Genomic DNA, 21,814 nt, shown 5'->3' with positions numbered 1-21,814 from the left:
CTCATGGTTATTTGGCTGGTAATCTCAATTGATTAGGGCACAATGCTAATGAACCAAGGGTTAAAGGTATAATTTCTATTGTCATATGTTCTCTTCCCACATGGTTAATTGGCTTTTTTCATTCTATGGCTACAGACTATATCCCCAGCAGCCAGCTTACAATTACATGCCATTGGTTAGAGGATGCATTTCTGTGCTAATTCCTCTGACTAAAAAATACTTTATAGCTTGTGCTTTTTGTCCCACTGGAAGTAATTCAGCAGCATTACCTGTGTGGTGTGGCTAGATGGCTTAGTCAGTTAATCAACTCTTGGTTTCAGCTTAGGTCATGATCTCAGGGTCCTGGATTGAGGACCCAGTGTTGGGCTCCATGCTCAGCGGGGAGTCTGCATAAAATTCTCTCCCTATCCATCTGCCCCTCCTCCTTCTCTCTCTCTCCCTAATAAAATAAATAAAATCTTTTTAAAAATAGTACCTTGGCAGTCTTAAAAGATTATTGCTATAGACAAATGCAGCGAAGAAGGGGTATGTGTCTTATTTGGCTCAGGATACTACTAAACACTACCATAGACCAGGTGGTTTAAACAACAGTAATTTAGTTATGAAAGTACTGGAGGCTGATAAATCCCAGGTCAAGGTGCCAGCAGATTAGGCATCTGGTGAGTATCCTCTTCTTGGCTTACGGATAGTGGCCTTCTCCCTCTGTCCTCACATGATGAAGAGAACGAAAGAGAGAGAGCATGTGTGTACTCACAAGAGCTTTTGTCTCTCTACCTCTTCTCATAAGGGCACTAATCCCATCATGGTGCCCCCATCACTACCATTAGAAATCATCTAAACCCAATTACCTCCCAAAGGCCCACTTCTAATTGACATCACACTGGGGGTTAGGGTTTCAACATACGAATTGGATGGGAAAGAGATACAAACATTCAGTCCATAATAGGGTGCTAGTGTTATTCCTCTATAGCAGTGTTTCCCAAAGGTGGCTCTTGCAGCCGCCTGCATTCAAATCACCTAGAGTTCTAGTTAAAATGCACATTCCTGGGTCCTCCCACCAGATATAGAGTAGTAGCACAATTTCTAGAGGTTCACTTTACAATAAGTTTCCTTCTCCCAGGTGATTCTAATTACATTAAAGTTTGAGAATCACTGCCTACAGCAGTAGTTCTTAATAGGTGGTTATCAGAATCCCCCCAAAAACCTTCGTTAAAATCCATGTGCCTGTGCCACTGCATCAGGCCTACTGAGTTAAAAATCTCTTCTGGGGATAGGCCTGAGCATCTGTGGTGGTCATAATAGAAGATTCCTCAGTGTGCATAGATAGTAACTGAGGCAGGCACACAGAAGTTAAGTGACTTGCCCAGAATCACAGAGCTAGTAAGTGATGATCCTGCAGTGTAATAGAGTAATTTCTATAATAGAGTACTGCTGCCCTAGAGATTGATTTCAAATTCTTTCCGGGACACCACATCTTATTGTATTTTTTAAATATTTATTTATTTTTTAGAGAAGTAGGGGGAGGAGAGGGAGAAAGAATCTAAGCAAACTCTGAGTTTACTGTGGAGCCCAAGGCAGGGTTCCATCTGACAACCCTGGGATCAGGACCTGAGCTGAAACCAAAAGCCAGATGCTTAACTAACTGTGCCACCGAGGTCCTCCAGGAAGGACATCACAGTTTTAGAATGTTCTGATCCTCTCACATAGCAAGGCTTACAGAGCCTGAAAGGATGCTACCCTTCCCTTCACTGTGTTCAGAATTGGGGAGCTGTTTTTCAACAACCTAAGACGGATTAACTCATGAGTGAAGAGAACAGCAACTAAAAAAAGAAGAGGTGCACAAGTTTCTTAGTCAAATGTCCTCAGTCCTACTTAAGAGAAAAACACAGAAAACTGCTTTTAGAATTAAGGGGAAAATGCTTAGACTTAGACTCCAGATTTTTCCAAAGCAAAATAAGTGGGAAGCCCATCATAGACAACAAAATGCTTTGGGTCAAATTAAAGCATTAAAAATTAATGCTTACATGATACCAAGATGCTTGACTTTACTGCCCAAAGAAAATTCTCAGGGTGTTCAGATAAGTTTTTTTTGTGACCTGGCAGCTGGCTACTGCAGGAAATGAAATTTTGCAGTGCCAATAAGCAGTTTAATTTAATAGTAATAATTTAAGAACTGGGAGGAGCTGGATACATTGGAAATTTAGACTAATTTAAGCAATATCTTTCAAAATACTGACTTGAGAAACTTGTTTACTGAAAATTAGGGTGGGGTGGGGGCAAGAGGTGTATTTTAAAGGCAGAAAAATCTATTGGGGAGATTTGGAGGAGCCAAAAGAGCAAGAGGGAAAATATATGTGCACCAAAACCTACTTGAGCCACTTTTCTTAAACTAGGGTTTGTTCTGTGCTACTTTCAGCACCATTTGCATCAGATCTTCCTCTACCATGGGTGACGGGCACGGGGGGTTATTCTGTATGTTAGTAAATTGAACACCAATAAAAAATAAATTAAAAAAAAAAAGATCTCCCTCTACCTCCCCCATTTACAAATGCCTTGTGAGGTGCAGCATTTCTAATTGATCTCCCAAACTACCTGGCTCTACTCTTCTGACACAATTTCAGTTATACCTGATAACACAGAAAGGCACAAAACACGAATATAAAAACAAAGCAAAACATGATCACCTCTAACCATATTCAGGATTGATGTGCTGATTGAATTTTGCTGTGACCTCCATAGTGGAAAGTTGCCCTGCCACTGGTCTATTTTATGATTTTCTTCTCCCAGCCCTTTTTGGCTTCTCACTTTACATGTCCTCACTGTAATCCTTCTTCCATTGTGTCACCTCCTATATAAACATCCGTGTTTTGTCATAGCTTCTACATTTGAACAGCCATTCATTTTATAGACATTACAAGTAAATACATGGTCCTGCAAGGAATATTACAGTTGTATTTCAGGTCTGCATACTTTACAGTGTCAACAAGAGAGACCCATTAATTTAAAGTTTTGTGTTCAGTAGGGGAGCCATATAATATTCTACATATATTTAGTTCTCTAGAATGTAGCTTAATCAATATGGCACCTCAGGCAACCTGAAATACTGAAGGCGACATAAAAGTAAGATTGTCAGACCAAGAAATTTTATGTCCACTGACAAGAGTTTAACTGCTTTGGAGGCTGCAGGAGGTATATATATTTAGAGGATTATAGTAAATTCAATGATAGGAAAAAGTCAAACTGATGTGTATAAAGGGTACCAAGGGAGAGAGAAGTCTGTGCTTAGGACCCCAAGGCAGGTACTTCCAGGTTCTAATCCTTCCTGCCAACCTTGACCAGCATTACAGTGGTTTCAATGACATTTTCTACCTCTAAGTGTCATTAGGCATTTATAAAGTGAATGCCTCATGTAGGAAAGCTTGCAGTACCACCTTGAGCCAACCAGTGACCTTTTCTGCATTTCAGTTTTGGCACCTGCCAAGGGGGCTGGGTAGTTAAGCTACTTGCTTATAGATGCCTTTGAGCCCTATGATTTTAGTACCATGCTCTGGTTTATCTTAGAAGGGCTGTTCTGAGGCTCAAATGAAATATTTGGTATATAAGGGCTATAAAAGTTTTAAAAGTGCTATACAAATGTAAAAGTGTTTCAATTATGCATCTCCAAATATAACCAACAACATGTATATGCTCTCCAAAACCAAGCAAATGGGTTTCTGGGCTTCAATTTCTGATTAGTCCCAAGACATATGATTTTACTTTGTCCTAATTTTCAGAAGTAAAAAGAGCAAAAAGTTCAAATTATGATCTTTGTTAAGAACGTTCTAAGCCATTTAGAAATGCTGGGCACATAAATGGCTAAGCCAATCTTTTCACTGCTGTGTGGGCCCCCTGAATAGCTTTTACTGTGAAGACTAATAAAAATGATAGGAGAGTTGAAACTGAGAAAAATTAGATTAAATTTCAATCTATATTCTGCAATGGTTTGTGATGGGGAGGACACTTTCATATATGCTTCTAATCTTTTCACATGGTTTATAGACCAGCTATTAGTTAATAGGTTTTGGCATGAGATTAATATTTAGGTATTTGAAAATTCATGTGCTGCATGCCTCGTGTGTATATAGCAAGGAGCTGAATCTGCATATTTACTTCAGGAACACTGGGGTCCAAAGGCAGGCCCAGGATCCTATTTACACAAAGGAAACTAGCTAGGGCCTCTCTAAGTGCTCAAGAGAAACACTGCAGAAGACATTCTTTTATTATATAAACATCCAGTAATATCTCAACAGGGGCCACACACTGACTAATTGCTGGGAACACAAAAATGAAAAAGAGATGCCATTATCTTGAGAGTTGAAACATTCTAAAATAGAGACTTCTTTATCACTCTAAAAAGAATCCTTATGCCTATTTAAAAGTTACTCTCCATTGACCCACCTCCATGCCCCAAGCCCAGTCCTATACAACCACTAATATTACTATCTCTTTTGATTCTCCTATTCTAAGCACTTCATATAAATGGAATTATATAATACATGGCATTCTGTATCTGATTTCCTTCACTTAACATAATGTTTTCAAATCTCATCCATTTTGTAGCAAGTATCAGTATTGCATTCCTTTTTTATTGATGAATAATATTCCGCTATAGGTATACACTACAATTTGTTTATCCATTCATCAGCTGATAGACATTTGGATCATTTTCACTCTGTAGCTATAGAGAATAATCTTATCACCTCTTACATTAGTTTCTACATGTGTACATCACTAAGCACTGGTCCAGACATTAAAAGATGTCATTCTTTATTTCCCAATTCCTTCCCAAGTCACCAAAAATTAATAAAACATATACAGAAAAGACATAATAGCTTGGTACGTAAGCTATTCATACGCATGAATACCTATTCAATAGGTATGTAAGAGGCACTTAAATATTTCCTGATTCAGTGAATTAATGAATTATAGAAATCTTTCCTTCAACCTTTGCTTCCCCTTTCAATCACATCCTTATCAGTGCCACCTGGATACTAGGTCATAAAATGTTAGAGCTGGAAAATAGCATGGAGCCCAGGATTAATTAATTCAACAGTGGTTCCCACCAAAAGAGCTTATTAAAAAATTTATTTCTGCTCCCCCCACCCACATAACTTCCAGTTAATTCAATAACTTTTGGGGGTGAGGCCACAAGAAGCTGCCTTTGTAACAAGCACCCCAGGTAATTTCAATGCATCCTAAAGTTTGAGAATTATTTAGTCCAATCCTTTCATTGTATAGAAGAGGAAATTTAGGGGAAGTGACATGCTCAAGGTCACAGAGTATGGGAGAGAGAGAGTCACAGGGAGCTGAGGTTATGAATCCCAATATAGTACTTTTCATTGCCTTGGGTACCTCCTTTATTAAATTCCTATATTTTCCCTGTGAATATACACTTCTCTCACAGACTTCCTCTATAAGTGTCAGTGTCTGACACATCTTAAATGCTCAATAGCTATCTTTTTTTTTTTTTCTTTAGTTTGGTCCTGTGTGAACCAGATAACAAAAGGGTCTCCTATTTTGGCAGTATTTGCTAAAAGTATAAAGTAACAAATATAAGGCCCAGGAAGAGAATACCAGACCCCAGAGGAAAGTCTCTGTGGTTCCTGACCCAAATGTTGAAAAACAGCCTAACTGGAAAACTGTCTCCATCTATGAGCTTTTGGTGGCCAAAGAAGCTGTGTAGTGACATTTCCTATCCAAGGTTCTGAAACCGCTCTGTACACCCACTGTGATCTATTTAAAGGAGCCAGTTCTTTTTAGAAAACAGTTTCTGCCAAGTTTTCTATCAGAGGAAAATCATAAAGTAGGTGAGATTCAGCCATAACTAAAAGGTAGTGGAAATTTTTCTAAGTGAAAGTTGATAGACTCACTGCAAACCCATTACAATGAATCATACCCTCCTCACTTCTCTGTATCCTAACTGTTTTTTTCTGATATCTGATATTATGTATTGGTTAATCTTAGAAAAATCTCATTTTTTTACTGGACTTGGACTTAGAGGGAGAGGCTCTCAGAGAGGACATCCTCCATCTCTTGGCAATCTGGTCCTGGCATTTTTCTTTGACCTCCTTTATTCTCTTAGCCCAAAGTTCAGTATATTCTGCAGCTTCATCGTTATTTTTCTTAGTATGCTGTTTCTTCAGAGCAATGCACTGACATTTGTGTTGGAGGACATGTGGAATAACAAGATGCAGAATCTTGGGTGCTTCAATTCTAGGTTTCTTACCTTCTTTGTTTAGGAGCCTTCTCACAAATACTGGAGGACATCATTTTTAGAGAGACTGAAAAAGTTTGTGGATTCTGCTAGGTCTTTTAGGCCTAGGCAACGAGGCACAGCAGCATCAATGAGTTCAGGAATAATCTTTGGCCCCCTTTTTTTACAATGACCAAGTTGAGAACGCTGAGACTGGCACCCACAATGCAACCTTGAACAGATATTTGCTTTCTTTCTCCAGTCCTCCTTGGTCTATAACAGGAATGCCCCTTACTCAGCAGCAGGTGGATACAGCCATGGAACAAGACACCCTATTTCATAAGGAAGCCTTATTTGTTGTTGCCAACACTGATTCAGACCATGTAACCCTTCCATTCTTCACCCAGAGCATCATCAGAAACTTCTGTGCTTCTACATTTCTCATAAAAGGTATGAAGTTTGTACTCATTGTCCACTTCAATGAGTTTCTGGCAGCCAGTAGCTGGGAAAGAGATGTTTATATTCACCCTAAAGCAGCCAGCCTTCTGCCTCCAAAATGCCATGCAAAAGAGTTCACTGTAACTTTTTGAAAATTATTTTTTCAAAGTAATAGTTATATAATATTAAAAGACTTATTTTTGTAAAGATTTTATTTATTTATTCATGAGGCACACACACACACACATACACACACACACAGGCAGAGACACAGGCAGAGAGAGAAGCAGGCTCCATGCAGGGAGACTGACATGGGACTCGATCCTGAGTCTCCAGGATCAGGCCCTGGGCTGAAGGCTGTGCTAAACTGCTGAGCCACTGGGGCTGTCCCTAATACTAAAAGACTTATTAACATAAAACAGCAGTCCTCTGTTCCCTCCTCCCAAGTCCTTTTTAAAGACAACTCTGAACTTTTTAAGCTGTTTCTTGTTATTTAGCCTGTGTATTTTTTTAAAGATTTACCTATTCATCTTTTTTTTTTTTTTGGAGAGAGATAGAGAGAGAGAAAGAGGGAGAGGGAGAGAGAGAATGGGGGGGCAGGGTTGAGGGAGAAAAATCTCAAGCAGACTCCTTACTGAGCTTGGAGTCCCACGCAGGGCTCTATCTTATGACCCTGAGATCAAGACCTGAGCCGAAATCAAAAGTTGATGCCTAACCGACTGACCCACCCAGGTGCCCCTATTCATCTCCATGTTTACAAATAATATGTCATAGTTTTACTTCTTAGTTAGCCAATATTATACACTATTTATTGAGTTCTTAATATGGAAGATAATGACTAGTTACCTTCTCTCAATTCTTCAAATATAAGCTATACCACAGTTTTACGATATTAGGAATATTTACTTCCAAACTAAATAGTATATTATAATTTAATCTCCTTTCTTGTACAACTTTATAGTTTCCTTGGAGTTAATAACTGTCTCCTTTTTGCATGAGGGATCTTTCATTTGACTTCTGTTTTCCATGTGAAGTATCAGATAGTGTCATCTGTTGAGTGAGTGGGGAGGTAGTTGAAAAGGAAGTTTGAAATAGCCAATTTGGAGCTTGAGGGAAAGAGGTCATGAGTGAACACAGAATATGTAGGTAACATTGAGTGTTCCAATGAGATAAGAGGTCATGAATTTATAAGTGATACCAATCTACACAGCGGTGTAATTTTTTTTCCAACTGTGCTCAAGTATAAGAATGGAGGCAATAGACAAGTTGATTCAGGGCTGAGTTTCCCGAAGGATTCAATGGGGAATAAAAGGACAGACAATGGAACAAAAGTTAACATATTAAAAAACAGAAGTTAGATGAAAGCTCTCTCAACTTCTTTCTACCAAACCTTTGACCCATTTATATCTATATTCATCTTTCTCCTTGGTTAAAATGAGGGAAAGAGTCCTTCTTACTGTCTTATATTATTTTATCTGCCTATGAGGATAATGAAGGACATGAAATTCCTAAACACACAATCCAGTGGAATTATTGATTTTGAACAAAACACTAAGAATTAGATGAGTTTGGGAAGGGAGGGAAAGAGAAAAGTGTGCATGCTTGCACATGCGTGCACACACACACACACCAGGATAAAGCTGGAAAGTCAAGTCCAACAGTGAAGTAAAAGGTGAGAGAATCTGCTTGAATGGGGAAATATTGCTTGAGATGAGTAGTGAATATTTAGAATAGCTACCATGGAAAACTGATGGGAGATAAAGCTGAATAGGTATACATAAAAAGTCTTCCTAGCAGCTCTGAGGACCCCAGATTAGGCTTTAGACCATGCACTGGTTGTGGCACTGGTCCTAACAAAGGTATGATTTCCACTAAGAGTTCAGTTGGAGCATAGAAAGTGTGGTTAGATTGATCAAAGAATGAGGGGGTTTCTGGGCAGGTTTAGTGACAAAGATGTGTCTAGAATTAGATGAGGATATTAGCAAGAGGAACATACAACAAGGTTTAGGCTGGATAAGAAAGGAAGCAATATCACAAATGGGTCACAAGGCTTCTCACTAGGCTCAACGTGGAAATAACTGTACATTTTAGGTTCTAAAGGAAAAGGCTCAGGGGTGTTCCCATTACTCCTTTCAGTTGCAAAATAGAGTTATCTTTATATCAATAGACTACAAGTACCATTTCCAAATAATAATTGGGCTTTTGGTTAATATATACCATAGTGCCATTTGGGACTGATTGGTACAGAGTTACTGTTTGTTTTCCTGTACTGCTACTAGAGATAGTAGTCTGACTTCCTAGAAGTCTGATTCATAGCAGGGCTGGCTTCCTGGGCTGATTGCTGCAGGCTGTGAGTCAGTTTAATTTTCACATATGGTCTGGCCATTGTTCGTTTGTACATTTAGTCTATTGATTGAATCCTTTCTCGAACCTACATCAACAGACAGACTTTTCAAGAATAGCTGGAATTTTTTTTAAGAGCTGGAAATTGTTGTCTTTATTGCTAAAACTTAAATAAAAATGTGTCTAGTATTTAAAAAATAATAATAATAATAATAGGTACCATAGTACTAATGCCTCAGATCACTTTTTCAAAAAGACAAAATGTAAGAGTTGAAAGGGTTATGTCTATGGCACAATGAGGCTTTAATTGAATTTTTAATATCATGTAGTTTTATGATTATATAAGGAACATACCATAATGTGGAAAATTTGAAAGCTACGTAAAAGAACTAAAAATGTCCTCTTATACCAGCATTCAGGGAAAAAATAACTGAATTACTTTAGCATATATATGTACATACAATTTTGTGTCATATTTAAATGCATGGGTTCTGGAGCTAGATGGGCTGGGGTCTTATCCCAGAACAACCATTTCAATAGCTATATACAAATAAATACATATGAGATTTTTCAATAGATATATGGGAGAATTTTGGCCACAGTCCTTGGTTCAAACTGAGTATAAAAACAATCCATTAAATAATTGTTGAAGCTGTGTCATAGATACATGGAGTTCATTATACTATTCTATCTAATTTTAGATGTTTATCACATTAATGTTTTTAACAAGTTTAAAAATAAGTCTTTTTTTTTTAATTTTTATTTATTTATGATAGTCACAGAGAGAGAGAGAGGCGCAGAGACACAGGCAGAGGGAGAAGCAGGCTCCATGCACCGGGAGCCCGATGTGGGATTCGATCCCGGGTCTCCAGGATCGCGCCCTGGGCCAAAGGCAGGCGCCAAACCGCTGCGCCACCCAGGGATCCCAAAATAAGTCTTTATAATAAGTATTAAAAGGTCAAAAGAGAAACAAACCATTAAACATGGTATTAAATGTATATATTGCTTATATTATGTATATATTTATTATTTATATATATTTATATTATATTAAAAAGGGTATTAAATAAGAAATCAGGATTAGACCTCAAGGAAACAAACCTTTTGTATCCTAAAAAGCTGAAAGCAGATATTTTGTCCAGGGTCATCTGGGTACTGATCTGGCTCTCTTTCCCCAGTTGAGGGTGTGGCTTTATTAATGCATTTGATTCAAGAACCAGAAGAGCCCATTGTCAGTTCTGAACATTCCCTTACCATATGTAAAAGACCCACAGCTAAAATCACCCTCAATATGGAAAAACAGATTTTTTTCCTCTACAGTCAGGAACAAGATAGGGACATCTGCTCTTACCATTACTATTTAACATAGTACTGGAAGTCTTAGCCTCAGCAATCAGCAAAAAAATAAATAAAATGTATCCATTGGCAAGGAAGAAGTCAAGATTTCAGTATCTGCAAATGACATTATACTCTATATAGAAAACCTGAAAAACTCCACCAAAAAATTACTAGAACTAATACACTAATTCCGCTAAGATGCAGGATATAAAATCAATATACAGAAATCTGTTTCATTTCTATAGACCAATAATGAAGCAGTAGAAAAAGAAATCAAGGAATCAATCCCATTTATAATTGCACCAAAAATATAAAAACCTAGTAATGAACCTAACCAAAAGGGTAAAAATCCATACTCTGGAATCTATAAAACACTGGTGAAAAAAAATTGAAGATGATAGAAAGAAATGGAAAGACATTCCCTGCTTATGGATTGGAAGAGCAAACATTATTAAAATGTCTATACCACCCAGAGCAATCTACACATTTAATGGAATCCCTATCAAAATACCACCAGCATTTTTCACAAAACTAGAAGAGACAATCCTAAAATTTGTATGGAACCACATAGACTCCAAATAGCCAAAGCAATCCTGAAAAAGCAAAGCTGGAGGCATCATGATTCCAGGCTTTAAGCTCTATTACAAAGCTGTAGTCATCAAGACAGTATGGTACTGGTACAAAAACACACACATAGATCAATGGAACAGAACAGAAAACCCAGAAATGGATCCACAACTCTATGGTAAACAAATCTTCAACAAAGCAGGAAAGAATATCTTATGGAAAAAAGTCTAACAAATGGTGTTGGGAAAACTGGACAGGCACATGCAAAAGAATGAAACTGGACCACTTTCTTACACCAGATGCAAAAATATATTCAAAATAATTAAAAACCTAATTGAATAGAAACCATCAAAATCCTAGAGAACACAGGCAGAAACTTCTTTGACCTTGGCCATAGCAACTTCTCACTTGCTTATGTCTCCTGAAGCAAGGGAAACAAAAGCAGAAATTGAACTATTGAGTCTTCATAAAGATAAAAAGCTTCTGCATAGTGAAGGAAATAACCAACAGAACTAATAGGCAGCCTATGGAATGGAAGAAGATATTTGTAAATGACATAACTAAAATCTAAAAGAACTTACCAAACCCAATACCCTAAAACCAAATAATCCAGTTAAGAAATGGGCAGAGGACATGAATAGACATTTTTCTGAAGAAGACATCCAGATGGCTAACAGACAACATGAAAAGGTGCTCAACATCTCTCATCATCAGGGAAATACAAATCAAAACCACAATGAGATACCATCTCACACCTGTCAGACTGAATAAAATTAACAACACAGAAACAACAGGTGTTGGCAAGGATGCTGAGAAAGGGGAACCCTCTTACACTGTTGGTAGGAATGCAAACTAGTATAGCCACTCTGAAAAACAGTGTGGAGGTTCCTCAGAATGGTAAAAATAGATCTATACTATGATCCAGCAATAGCACTACTATGTATTTACTCAAAGGATACAAAAATACAGATTCAAAGGGGTACATCCATGCCAATGTTTATAGCAGAATTATCAACAATAGCCAATTGGCAAATCGAACTCCAATAAAAAATATACAAAAAATAGCCAAATTATAAAAAGAGCCTAAATGTTCACTGACTGATGAATAAAAAAGAAATAGCATATATACACAATTGAATATCACTCAGCCATTAAAAAGACTGAAATCTTGCCATTTGCAACAACATGGATAGAACTAGAATGTAGTATGCTAAGCAAAATCAGTCAGAGAAAGACAAATACCATATAATTCCACTCATATGTGGAATTTAAGAAGGAAAACATGAACATATGAGAGAAGGAAAAAAAAGAGAAAGGGAAACAAACCACAAGGGACTCTTAGAGAACAAACAGGATTGATGGAGGGGGGCAGGTAGAGGATGGGCTAGATAGATGATGGGTATTAAGGAGGGGACTTTAAAAATATTTATTTATTTATTTACTTGAGAGAGAGAAAGAATGAGCAGGGAGAGGGGGAGAGGAAGTGGAAGAGGGAGAAGCAGACTCCCCACTGAGCAGGTGGCCAGACTTGGGGCTAGATCCCAGGACTCTGAGATCATGACCTGAGCAGAAGGCAGATGCTTAACCAACTGAGCCACCCAGGCACCTCAGAAGGGTACTTGTTATGATGAGCACTAAGTACTGTATCAGAGTGATGCATCGCTGGATTGTATTCCTGAAACCAATATTGTCCTGTATGTTAACTAACGAGAATTTAAATAAAAATTTAAACAGAAAAAAAAGGAATACGACCTCATTATAGAAATTGTAAAAAACAGAGGAAACTACATTTCTAATTTATCCATAATCTACCATTTTAAAGAATCAGTGATATAATTTTGGTATTTTTTGGACATTCATGTTCTTATAAAGTTTTGATGATTAGTAAAAATAATAAACAAACGTCCTCTTAAATGGAAGTTCACAGATTATTTATACAAGTTTTCTTTCTTTTTCCCCCCAGAATGGTGACATAAACTCTGAGGGTAAAAAAATTAATGTTGCAGGGGGAAAAATCAGCTATATTTTTGGATCCAGCAGGACTGTTCCCTGTATAGACAGTGGCACTGGCAGGTATAAATTTATAGGGAACTAGGAACCAGGGTAAATCCATTTTAGGATATTCTACACCTGCTGCCACCTTATGAGCTTCTTCTCCTCGTCTAAGTAAATCAGGACATTACAATGTATGATCCTTTCCCCTCCAAGCCATAACACCAGAAATATTGTAGGTGTTTATTAGCATTGGGATGTGAAATACTACAATAATTTTATATAGGTATGCATATATTTGTAATATAAAAAAATAAGAATTCAAATAACCTTTTATTATTTGGAGGTGGTTAACTGATGGAAAATTGTATTTTGAAGTAAATGTAGGCCTTAATCTATCACATACTGCAAGTATTTGTCTCCATTACCTTTATGTTGTTATGTATTTTACATATATACATTTTCAATGTTAAGTAAATGATCTATTGGTTTTTCTTATTCTTTCATTATTGGAAAGTCCTCCCAAGTCACTTTTACTTTACTCTAGTTATTATATATTTTCCTTTTTTTTTCATTTAACACTTGAATCCTTCTGAAATTTGCATTTGACGAGCTTCTCTTATAAATGATACAAGCATAAAAATAACTACCACCATGCATTATTTGAGTACTGTATACTGAGATAAGCATTTTAAATGCATTATATCATATATGCTTTTATCATTCTTATTGGAAATACAAATGATCAAAAGGCACATTTTTAAAAAGAAAACCCCAAATCCCTCCACCTATAATTAGCATTTTTGTGAAAAATTTTCTATATATTTCATATGCCTATATGCACAGGTACATGTACAGGAATACATAGATGTATATAGAAATTGAATTATGCTGCTTTGCAACTTATCTTTTCTATTAAATTATATATATGGATACATTCATATCAATAAATGTATATTTACATTATCTTTAATGTGTATGTAGTAACTAGCTAAACTGACACATCTCAATTTACCTAGTTAACCTACTATTAGAGACAGTTAGGTTGTTTTCAGTACTCTTTTTTTACTATAAACAAAATGTTAACACTCTTAGGTATATATCTTCTAACACTTTCATTTATCTTCTTAAATTCTAGTGAAATTGCTAGATCATAGAAGGTATGTACACTGTACATTTTTAAATAGATTGCCAAATAAACCTCTGGAAATGTACCAATTTACATAGTGCATTAAATCATTTATCCCCACAGCCTTGCCAACACCATGTTTTGTTAACCTTCTATAATCTGATAGGTAAAAACCTATTAGTTTATTTGCAAAGTGAGTTTGTCTATCAGTATTCCTTTTTTTATGAGTATTTTGTTCATAACTTTTCATCATTTTGCTATTAGGACATTTATTTTTTAATTTCTGTGTAGGACTTATTTATATATTAACAATATTTACCCTTTGTTATAGGTCACAGATTTTTTTCCTTAGTTTGTATTTTTTTTTTGCCATACAGGTTTTTTGAAGGTAAAATTCATTACTCTTTTTCTTTACATCTTCAGTCTTCATAAAATGATTAGAAAATCCTCCTCAATCTCAAAACTGTAAAAATATTATACATATATGTTAAATTATAACTAAATATACAAATTTTAAAGTATAAAATTTTTCTAGTACCTTTATAGTCTTTTCATTTAAATCTTTGATCCAGCTGGAATTTTGACCTAAATAGTGAGTATAGATGTAGGTTTATTAAATTTCCCTTTAAATAGCTAGCCCTGCCCAAATAACATTTATTGAAAAAGGCCATCTTTTCCTCCAGTCCATAGGTTTGAAATGGCTTTTCATCTTAAAATTCATAGTATATTTGGAGATAGTCTAGTATTTCCAAAAAAAAAAAAATAGACACTGTTCTGTTACATTGATCTGTTTCTATACAAGTACCACAGCATTGAATTAGTGTTATTATTAAATTTTTTTAGATTTTATTTATTTATTGAGAGAGAGCGAGCATGTGCTCAATGCGTGAGCAGGGGGAGGGGGGAGAGGGGGAGAGAGAGAGAGAGAGACAAGCAGTCTCCCCACTGAGCAGGGAGCCCACATGATGCTCAATCCCAGGACCCTGAGATCATGAACTGAGCCTAAATCAAGTCTGATGATTAAGACTGAGCCACCCAGGTGCACCTAATGAGTGTTATTTCTAGTACAATTTGTATGTGGAAGAGCAAGGTCCTTAAAATTATTCTTTAAAATTTCATCTGCAATTTTGGTGTTTCGTGTGGTGTAAATATCACATTTCTCCCTCAAATGGAATCAAAGTGATTCTTATAATGTTACTAACTGATTTATGTTCCAAGAGGGAAAGAAAGTGGTAGCACTATGGCACTGGAGACTGTGAATAACTCTGCATAACCCGTTATAAGCAGTTGTTTTTATGAATGTGTTTCTAGGTGGAAATAAACATGGAGAACCATTGCTGCATAATGTCACTTCCCTAACAGAACTTTCTACAGTAATGGAAATGTTCTATAGCTGCACTTTCCAATATGGTAATCATTAGCCACATGTGGCTACTGAGCACTTGAAGTGTGGCTAGTGAGACTGAGTAACTAAATTTTTAGTTTTATTTAATTGTGATCAGTTTAAATTTATACAACCACATGTTTATTGGACAAAGTACTTCTAAATCATGATTACTTAAAAAAATAACTGCCCTATTATACTGTTCCATATTGACAGATAATAGATTTGACAATTACCTATTAACCTGAAACTATCATTTAGATAGAGATTTTCAGTTAAATGTTAAGGCTAACCCTGAGATCACAGTGGCAGTTCAATTAAATATATAATGAATGCCTCTTATTTTCATGGCACTCTTGCAGAATAAGGGACAGATAACATATAGCCTTCAAGAAGTTTAAACTTTAGTAAAGGAGATAACGTGATAAATAACAATAATGGTTTCAGAATAAGGTAAGTACTATAAAAGAAGAATCAACAAAATGTCAAGAGTTCCAAGAAGGAACTCTTGGAAATTCTTTTGGCTATGGAGCATGAAAGATAAATTAGGGAAGGCTGCATGAAAGAGGTGTTACTTGGGGATCCCTGGGTGGGGCAGCGGTTTGGCGCCTGCCTTTGGCCCAGGGCGCGATCCTGGAGACCCGGGATCGAATCCCACATTGGGCTCCCGGTGCATGGAGCCTGCTTCTCCCTCTGCCTATATCTCTGCCTCTCTCTCTCTCTCTCTCTGTGACTATCATAAATAAAAAAAAAAAAAGAAAAAGGTGTCACTTAAACTACTTCCTGAATATGATTTGTTCTTAACAGACAGAGAAGTAGAGATGGGAGAAGGAGAAAGACACTCCCAAGTTAAAAGAATGGCATAAGCAGAGATAGAAAGTGTGGATAACAAAAGTTATGTTGGATAATGATGAGTGGTCTGGTCCAGCTAGATCATCATGTGAACAGGAAGGTACTTAATGTATCAAGTAATTATAATTGTTATAAATTCTTTCAGATTCAGTAACAATCCACACCACTTAATATACACTCACTAGATATCAATACTCTTAAGACAAGGACTAAATGGACTTCAGGAAGACGAGACCTAATATGCAGGATATAGTGAATTGGAGAGCAGGCTAAAAACAACAAGAAGAGAAGAGGCTTTTATAGCAGAGGCCAGGTCAAGAATGGAGGGGAAGGGAGGAGAGGGGAAGGAGAGAAAGGAAAATAAGAAACAAAAGAATCTAGAAGACTTTACAGGGAGTGGTAGCAATAGGAATGTAAAGGAGAAAACCTATTCCAGAGACAGAACTCAGGGCATTTAATAAAAGACAAGACGCAGGAGGCAGGAATGGATGAAGCATTTGGGAGTCACAGATGAATGATATCGAAGAGAAGGGGGTGCTAAATTAGTGTCTGAATACTTTTTATTTGCCAATAAAACACCCAGCTAGAAGAATAAACAAGCTAGGTAAAAAGCTTTGAGAACACAGAAGGGAAGTCAAGGTACTGCTACATGAAGAGGTCAGATTGAAGGAGGAAAATAAAGCAAGAAGCCTAAAGCCTGGGTCCTTGGCACAGAGAATATATGTTTAGGTTATTTTATCAAAGATTTGGAGCCATGTCTGTGGCTGGGGAAGCCCAAGAGAAACTGACCCACAATGGACTCACCCCAATGCCTTCAATCTCATTGGGAACCAGTTCAAAGAGAACCAGCCCAGAGTTTGAATTTGTGATAGCTTTTGTCAAATGGACCTGTGCAGTACTCTCTGCATCAGGTCTTATATTGGCCAGGCATATTTTACTTTAGCAAATCCTTTGGCACTGACAGTCCAAGTCTAAACTTATTAAGAAGCTTATTTTCGAGTCCTAGCTCAGGATAATTAAAGTACACGTTGCACATTTAACATTTATTTCTCTTTATCTACCAAGTTAGCTCTGATCGTGGCTTCCTGATATAGGCTCAAGAAATAAACCTTAGGGGTTAAAGAGTGTGGGCTACTGGCTACAGCTAGAAACCAACCCTAAAAAGCCCCATTAGCCCATACCCTGAGGTTTGGTGATTTTTCTTACTTTATACCTTTTTTCTAAATAGTTGAAACTTGGGATTTTTTGTTTGTTTCTTCTGCTTGGTTGTAGTACATTTTCACCAAAGGGCTTATTGTACTTTTCAAATGAAGAAGGCAACATGTATATTCTTCTTCTAACAGTCCTGGCTGCAATCAGTACTGTCATGGTTACAGATATAGCCAAGTACAGGGGAAAAAATGTATTTTTCTCCTTTAAGTTTCATCATGCTGCAATAACCCATCACAGAATCTATTCAGGCCATCAAACTGCACACAGTGATGACTTCCTTTAAGAGAAAGATGTGAACACACAATTCTGTTTTACCAAAGCATTTGATCAGTTCAACCATATTTTAATTCATTCCACTTTCCCCGGCTTTCCCCCTTCTCAAATGGCAAATGCTTTGCCCTGAGCCACTTCAGTGAACTATGCAACCCAATGTGATTGATAATATGAAATTTATTGTTTTAAATAGAACTGGAAGAGTCACTTCAAAATTCATCTCCTTTAAATGGCTGGACACTTCAGTGCATGTCTTCTTAAGATTAAACAAAACTTCAATGGCTTTGTACCTGTGGCAACATTTGCCAGGTGGGTAATTTGTGCTATTCTCCAGGTAGCCACACCATCCTTTCACCCTGGCAAACGGCATATGCTTGTTTGGACTGTATCACCAATTACTTAAGAAAGTTCTACTCAATTAAAAAAACATGTCTCAGGAAATGAATGGGTAAATCAAGACTCAGACCTGACTTTCCCTGTAAAAGCCACAGTCCAGGGGAATTCCTATATCCCCCATGCCTTATCCGTGCATTTGGCCTCTGCACAGAGAGGTCCCAGCAGTGGTAGTCCCACAGAAAATGAAAATGGCCCATTGCCAACCTGAGTGAAGACTACTCAGAAATCTATAAGGGCAGCAGGGACCATACTGCAAAGCCTCGCTTAAATCCCCAGCCCTACTGCTCTGAAGGCCTGCCCTTGGCCTGTCAGGCTTTGGTCACCGCTTGCCCCTCCTTCCAACCAGCTGGAGCGAGAGAGTGGGCGAACCAGGAGCCTTTAGTGCCAAAGCCTTTTACCCACACGTCATAAATGCTTTCTATTTAAATCATCTGCTTCCACCACCCGGTAATTACAGGCTGTCTAGCCCAAGGCAGACCCCAAATTGGAGAGCTCACATGGTGAGCAGCATCAGGTCCAGACACTGCAGAGTCAAATAGCGTAGTGGCCCTATAGTGAGGGGTTACTCTGTGGACAAGGAGTAGAAAGGGTGAAATGGGTGCAGGTAGAAACTTCCCCTGAAGCCTCTGGCTGAGGTATACGTGGGATTTTCAATCTTCCTAGGCCCGAGGGTGGTTGCCTAATTCCTCTCTGTAAGTAAGGAGCACTGAAAACAAAACAAAACAACTGTATTCTGAGGTGCAAGACCTGTGGAAGCTTAAGTGCCTCCTACCGTATTGGGAGAGAGCCCAGTAGCGCAGCATTGCAAGGGTACCACACTTCAACTCCTCAGGAAGAGCCTGAGGAGGGTGTCAATGGGAAAGACACCCCCAGTCCCCACACTGGTTCCAGACGCTTAACTTCTGCCTTCTGGAGGGGGCGGTGCTGCAACTGAGGTAGCCTTTCTGGGCAGTACTTGCCTGCTGAATTTGCAAAACCCCAGAGCCAGGTCCTTTTCTTCCTCTCAATTTCCTTATTTGGGGTCTGATGCCTAGCTGTATCACCTGTTCAGTAATCCACAACTTGGCTCCCCTGGCCAGGAAGAGAAGGATTTCTTCTTGGTAGTCTACAAAAGGTGAGATTGAATATACTAGTGGAGGGTAAACTATTCCTGAATAGACCCCCTCCCACACACACACACACACACACACACACACACACACACAAAACCTACCAGTGATAAGTCCCAAAGTAGCTTTCATCGAAAAGGTACTTTTCCAGCATTTCAGCCCAGCCACAACTTTTGTGGGTGGCGTATAGAAAACCTTAAATACCTGTTTACTAATGTTTCCCTCCTGGGCCCCTGGGTCCCACAGATGGGGAGGGGAGTGGCTCCAGGAACCAGGAGAAATCCCTAGATCAGGGAATTATTAAAACATATTTCCTTTTCCATTTCTTTGCCAAATCATTCTTCTTAGACGTCTGACAGCAAGTAACAAATGAAGTTCCTTGCTCCAATCTCAGGCTCAGAGCGACAAGGCAGGTCACACTGGGTGGCTGTCCCTCCTCACGCTCTCCTCCCTCTCTGGGGTTCCTTCTCAAAAAGTCTGAAGCACTGCTTAGCGCAGGTCGTCCTCTCCCCTGAGCAATGGTTGGGAGAGGATCACTCAACCTGAGAAACTGGCTCAAAAGGAAGCAGGGATTTCTGTGGGGAGAGGAGATAGGGCATCCCAGAGTCTGAGCTGGGGTCCCTTATGGTTTTCAAGGCAGGCGGGCATCGTTGCTTTCAGATCACCTGAGCTCTCTCTTGTCCCCTGCTGGGAATCCCCAGGAGCTGGAGCTCATCAATGGAGAACCCCTCGCTGCTTCGCCTAGGAGACGCCTTGAGCCCTAAATGTGCTCTGGTTGCTCTCCTGGCTGCAGGCAGAAATGTGGGCAGAATCGGAGAGACGAGCCCAGTGGAAAAGCATCTTCCAGGCTACAAAGTTCGCGCACCAGCTGCAAAGACCACAAAGATCTGGCCGCAGAAATGCAACGCACCGGCTCGCCTGCACCTAGCGGGGATCGCACACTCCTAGGCAAGGAGCCCCTGGCCTTGAGAGTTCCGGTCCCTAAACTTTCTGGGAGAGGTGAAGGAAGAGAAAGAAAACTGGCAAGTGCTTCCAGGAGCGGGAACCTGGGCTGAAGGAGAGATAGAGGTTCTGTTGGTTGCAGCCTGCCTGCTCCCTTCTGTCACCTGAGAGCCTAGCACATTTTCTCCTCACCAGCCTACTGTCCGGTTATGCAAATGTCATTACCTGTCTGAGTCTTGCATAACAGCGGGCGACGTCCAGCAGGGCTTACTCATGCAGTTCCATGTCTGGAGCAATGAGTCGCGCCCGGTCCAGGGCGAAACGGAGAGCTGGGTTCCAAAGAGCGTGGGCTTGAGTTTCCTGGGCGAAAAGAGAGGCTACCCAAAGGCGATCAGAGCTGGAGGCGGCTTGGAGGAAACGGTATCTTCTGGAGGAGTGGACAGAGCAGCCCCGCCTGTTTTCTCCACTCCCTGTCCTAGCCAGAAGATGCTAGGAAACTTCTCACCCAGGGAAGATTTCTAGAGTTCAGCAGAGCTTTTGTAGACTTCAAGGGGAGTTGGACAGTGAGAAGCTAAAAAGGGTTCCTAAATTACTCTTCCCCTTTGCTAGAACGTCAGGTGCCACCACCTCTCGGCTCTGTGACCAGAGTCTTCGAAGTCGCCTGCCTCTCGGCCTCTTCCTTTGAGACTTTGCTTCGGAGCAGCGGTGCTCTAGCTGCACCTTGTCTTGGCCAAATGGTACACCGAGGGGCGCAGGTGCCTGAGCCTATAGCTCTCACTCTCCTCAAAAAGCATGCACGCCCTAAAGTGCAGCAGTCCTACCACCCAGACTGCAGTGTAGGCTTCAGGTGCGAACTCGGCCAGCCTCTCCCCGCCGGTTCGCTGCTCCAGGATTTCCCGTGAACCCCCTCCAGCGGGTGCGCAAAAGCCTACTGGGTCCCACTTAGCTCCGAAGAGGGAGCAGCGCCTGGGAAGTGCACTCCACGCTTGCCTCACATCCTGCCACCGCTGTTGCTGCCTCCAAAATAATGCCTAGAGTTGGGGTAGGAAGGTAGTGGAAATCACCTAGAGCTGCGTCTCCATAGCTAACAGTTTGGTGCCTCCGGGCTGACTGATTGCACCAGGGAGGAGGTGGGGATTCGAGAGAACAGCTCAGGCACGTCACAGAAAAGGGTTGCTGCTGCTCCTCCTCTTCCACATCCCTTTGGATTTGGGAGCGCGAGGAGGGGAGGGAGACTGGGAAAGACTGCCAACCCCGAGTCCCCCATACCCTGGTTTTAAAAAAAGGAGGAGGAGGAGGAGGAGGAGGAGGAGGAGAAGGAGGAGGAGGACGGGGAAAAAGCACTTCCCTCTTACCTTTCCTGGGAGAAGGAAAGCGCGTCCCGGCAGCGCCGTCTAGTGTCCGTACCAGAGTAGGCCGGAATATAGGGTTGGGGCGAGCGCTGAACATAGTGCAGGGGTGGAAGGCCACTAGGCAAAGTTTTTTAGCCATCCTGGACCCTAGTTCCACCCACTGAATAGGTATTTTGCTCAACCAGCAGTTTACCTACTTGGTTCCCCCCAGGCCAGAACTTAATGGTATTAAAAATACAGGTCACCTAATTGTAT

The 21,814-nt window shown here is 39.6% G+C and overlaps 1 protein-coding gene and 1 pseudogene across 1 annotated transcript in view; both read right to left on the bottom strand.

The window, feature by feature from the left end:
- IL1RAPL2 (interleukin 1 receptor accessory protein like 2) overlaps nucleotides 1-21,486 on the bottom strand; it is a 1,329,588-nt gene extending 1,308,102 nt beyond the window's left edge. Inside the window, exon 1 of the mRNA XM_035712073.2 lies at nucleotides 20,433-21,486. The gene's annotated coding sequence lies outside the window, so the exon portion shown is untranslated. The remainder of the gene's footprint in view (nucleotides 1-20,432) is intronic.
- LOC118353781 (40S ribosomal protein S6-like) lies at nucleotides 6,000-6,795 on the bottom strand (annotated as a pseudogene).
- Nucleotides 21,487-21,814: the final 328 nt, after the last annotated feature.

This window comes from Canis lupus, chromosome X (genome assembly GCF_003254725.2).
Source record: "Canis lupus dingo isolate Sandy chromosome X, ASM325472v2, whole genome shotgun sequence".
In the NCBI taxonomy this organism is placed as follows: Eukaryota; Metazoa; Chordata; class Mammalia; order Carnivora; family Canidae; genus Canis; species Canis lupus.
This window is presented reverse-complemented; position numbering and strand designations above follow the sequence as displayed.